General features: G+C 42.2%; 1 long non-coding RNA gene across 1 annotated transcript; it reads left to right on the forward strand.

The window, feature by feature from the left end:
• The first annotated feature begins 473 nt into the window (after positions 1–473).
• On the forward strand, positions 474–1,556 carry LOC119349760. Its single transcript, XR_005169530.1, has 4 exons — positions 474–565; positions 751–801; positions 1,158–1,210; positions 1,515–1,556. It is a non-coding gene; the product is annotated as an uncharacterized LOC119349760 (long non-coding RNA).
• The last annotated feature ends 3,020 nt before the right edge of the window (positions 1,557–4,576 follow it).

Here is a 4,576-nt window from a genome sequence, read left to right on the forward strand (position 1 = left end):
CCCATTTTTCTATGCCTCATGCTCATGCTGCTCTATGTTCCCTTTTAAAAATTCTTGCTTGCATTTTGGGTTGGTTTCTGCTCTATGTTCCCTTTTAGCGTTTCTTTCCGTTGTTGCTGCACTCCCTTTTGGGCGTTCATTTCATGCATGGGATCTTGCAAATTGTGCCTGTGCCGAGCTTGCTTTAGAGTATGGGCTGCAGAGACGTCGAGGACCTCAAGGTGAGACACGTTCGATTAAAGACGCAGGACTCCTCTCCCTGTCAATCTCACACTGCTTCTGCTCACCATCCCTCTCTCTGACCGCTGCAGGTCACCGATGTTGTGGAGCTGGACGAGGTTTCCACGCAATTCATCGACCGCCTGTTCTTCCTGGAGAAGGTGAGCAATCTTCATCAATCCATCAAGCTAGCTCTTCGTCATGCATGGAGATAGATTGCAGACAGTCCTTTCTCTGCTGGTTACAAATTCCAAGTCTAGAGATGATTTACTCTGCCAGGCGGCAGCACTCGAAGCACACAGGATCCTGAACCTCAACAACAACCCCTACTTTTCTGGGCCCTAATGTAAGATCAATCACGCCTATTACTTAGTTTTCCAGTTGGATTCACTTAGCTCACTTGGATCATAGGTAGTTCTTCCCCTAATTAACCATAGAAAAGTTTTTATGAATTGTGAAATGTTTGCTTGTTGTTTCTGCAATATGATGTTTGTGCTTACCATCTTCTATTGCTTCCTATGTTTTTCTCAGTTATTCAAAGAACACTACATGTCACATGAATTCAAAATTACTTCTCTGGAGGTAATTATTAGAACCAGCTTCTTGAGTTTGCTTGCTTAGCATGTAGTAGTATGCTGATTTCATCGATTACAGTATGAATGCTTATAAAATGATGATTCTATCGAGTTTGTGCGATTCTGCGATTCCTATGGAATTAAGATTAAGAGCCCACCTATTGGCCTGACCCTATTTAATATTTTTGGTGCACTCCTATTTCACAAATGAAGCAGTAAGCAATTATGTATGAATGTTTCAACAGAACTAGAATTAGTAAACGGTTGTGTGCTAATGATATTCGCTGCCTCAATTTTGGCCTACCTTTTGGGCAATGGCCATGACCGAGGTTTGATGTTTTTGTATTTGCTGGGATTTGATAGGACCAGGAGTCCAGGACCATGATACTCGTAGTACTGTTCCATGGCATTGACAGGTACGTCATATATTTGATGATGCAGCCCCTACCTTTTTGTAATTTTTATTTATGAGGCATCTCCTATGTTTGGCTTGGGGTTATTTTGGCAGGCCTATTGTTTGTTGCTTGTGATGATTGACAAAGGTTTTGGGTCTATGTTTAAGCCTCGGTGAGGTTTTGGGTCTCTGTTTAATCCTTGGTTCATGAGGATCCAAATATAGGTGGTTCATATGTTAATTGGTTATGATTTCCTTGTGTTAATTGGTGGCCTTCGACGGATTCGTGCAACTATATGCATTACTCATGTTTGTTGCTTTCCCAGTGAAACATATCACATGCTCAGCAAGAAAACAAAGTCTCAGCCTACTACCTACAGGACTTTAGTCTGTAATGACTAAATGAACGGATCACATGTAAGACAGTTTCTAAAATCGTTTCCTATGTTGTATCCTTAGATGCATTGCTCGGGCCTTGCTCGCCTTGCATACAAATGTCATCCTTTAATTATTTTGTGTTTGTCCTTGTGGTTTACTGAGTATAAATGTCGGTGTTGTGTTATTGATATGTGCATTCTCCTTTAAGATTGTACATGCCCTGTTTGTCATCACCACTCTCGACATATATAGCTCACTTTACCGAAAGTTTATATCCTGCTCAAAATTTAAAGAATAGATGTGCTCGATTTCTTCAACACATCCTATGATTATCTATTCTTTAATTTCCAGTATTGATCACCCTTATCAACGCATTACTGGTATGTTGAACACGATGTGATACAGAAAACAAATAAAGGTTTTCTTTCAAGATATAGAGCATACTGGCCAAGCCTGGACAAAAAACATCAAAATGTAGCATGGTAACTTAGTGTTAGTTTGCTTATGTATTGTTTGATACATATGAACAATGAGCTCAAGAGGACTTTATTTATCTACTGTTGTATACTTCAATATCACCTGTGGATATGCCTTTGAATGTCCACATCTAATTGCTTTATCATCCCCAACATCCAGGATACATAGATGGGGAATGCCGTTGCTCAAAGGCGAGCATACGTGACCTTGTTGAAGGAGTTTTACCCTCCGTTTGTGTCTCAAATGTCGATGATGCCCTCTGTGCTATCACTCGCATGTCCTTTTTATTTTGTTTATTCAGCGAATGTTGGATTAGACAAGGATTTATTCACGTTGGATCTGTACAACTATGGACTATTCATGCAATTTTTTATTTAAACTTTGAAATGAGAGAATTGGATGCTGGGTTGTTGCATGTTTTTTCTTGATGTTAGATTATCTATTGCCATTTTTATGTGTTCTGAACTGGTGCATAGGCTCTTGCTTTTGAGTGATCAGTTTTTGCTATGTCTATTGCCTATATATCATGACGGCTCTTCCCTGAAGGAGTACCATCTCTATATTAACTTTTTTGTGTTTGCAATTTTTTTATACTTGAAATACTTCAGCGGTTGTATAAACAGATTGAACATGACTAGACCCGGCAGCTATGCTGCCGGGTGCGGCAAGCCGCATTTCCTATCTAGTGATGTACTAACGAGAGAAGGAGGGAGAGGTCATCAAAAGGAATCCCAATCAGTCCCCATCCACGCCCCGCCTTCTTCAAACTGCTGCTTCGCTCACCCGGCCGCTGATATTATGGGAGAGAGAGAGAGACCTGGAAGGCAGGGGATAGGAAGGATATTATGGGAGAGAGACCTGGAAGGGGGATAGGAAGGGACGTGAAGGGGAGAAGATTCTGCGGTATTTCCCTATAAACTAAACAATTTTAAGAAAAATTGCTGACATGCTGTAGTGATGTGGAAGCCTACATGTCAAGATAATTGGTGGTAGTGGGTTGATGATGTGGATATGCTGCATGTCAAAGGAAATTGGATAGTGGGGATGAACTATTTAGAGATTAGAGATGCACAGCCTTTCTGATAATGTGTAGTGTGGATAACCTTGGAAGTGGTAGTTCACATGGAAAGGACATTGCCGCCTTGTAGTGTCGTTGCCTAATACTCCCTCCGTTCCTAAATATAAGAGCATCTCCAATAGATGCGCGGCGCGCTAAAGAAATTTTGCAGCGCTGAAATAGTGTTTTTGGACGTGAGAGGTTTATCAGACGCACAAAAACACGGCGCCCAACCCGGCGGCCCCACATGCAGCAGCCCGCTCACACAAGGCGGCAGCCCAAATTTGCAGCCCCGCAGCCCGCGTATGCTAAATTTACAGCTTTATTTTTGTGCGTGTTCTATTTTATAGCTTATGCTGGAGCGCTATTTTTGGTTGCGCGCGCTGAATATGTATCTTTTCCGGTGCATGGCTTATATAGCGCCTCTGTTGGAGATGATCTAAGTCTTTTTAGAGTAATCTCTAAAAAATTTTTTTAGAGATTCCACCACAAACTACATACGAATGTATATACACATATTTTAGAGTGTAGATTCACTCATTTTGCTTCGTATATAGTCCATAGTGTAATATCTAAAAAGACTTGTATATAGAAACGGAGGGAGTATATTCAGATGGGTACCTTAGAGCATTTCTAACTGATCCCCTAACATGTGTGCTTTGAAAATTTGTCATGAACTCAGTCTGCAAAGCTGCCCAATTGTTGATCGAGCCCTGCAGCAGATTGTGTAGCCAATGCCGAGCTGAACCCTTTAGCATTAGTGGAAGGTACTTGATGGCGTGCAGATTGTCGCCGATAGCCACGTGGACCACGAGGATGTAATCCTCCATCCAAAAGTAGGGATCCGTCGACCCGTCGTATTTTTCGCACTTCATGAGCTTGGAGTTTAGCGGGAAGACATGAGACATCACCGATCCGAGAAGCAGGGAGGATACGTCGCCGCTAAGTTCGTGCGACTACGAATAGCGTCCCTGCTGTGACGTGTTTCATAGAAACCGTCCTCCGTATCATATTTTGAATAAGCTAAGTCATCGGCCGCTGGGAAGGAGCATGCCAGGCCTAGGCTATGCTCCAGACCGACCCCCCCACACTCAATATCAAGTCTATCATTGAGGACTCGCCGATCTCCTCTTTCATGTCTTCGTACAACGGAAAGAGGTTTCCCTTGCTACGGTGTTGAGGTATGTGCCCCTTAACATTCAATTCAGACGATCACTAATAGGAGAACGATGGGTTAGATGGCTGCATCTCGTGCGTAAGTTGATGGAGGTCAACCTCTATGATGCAGCAGACTCCCTATATTGGAAATTGTCCGCATCAGGGGTCTTCTCGGTTAAGTCCATGTACACATATTTGATTAACACTGCAACGATACCGTGGTCGATCCACATTTGAAAAATTAAAGCATCGTAGAAAATCAAAGTGTTTATGTGGTTTGTGCATAAGAGAGTCATTTTAACAAAGGATAACTTGGCA

The sequence above is a fragment of the Triticum dicoccoides genome, chromosome 1B (genome assembly GCF_002162155.2).
Source record: "Triticum dicoccoides isolate Atlit2015 ecotype Zavitan chromosome 1B, WEW_v2.0, whole genome shotgun sequence".
Classification (NCBI taxonomy): domain Eukaryota; kingdom Viridiplantae; phylum Streptophyta; class Magnoliopsida; order Poales; family Poaceae; genus Triticum; species Triticum dicoccoides.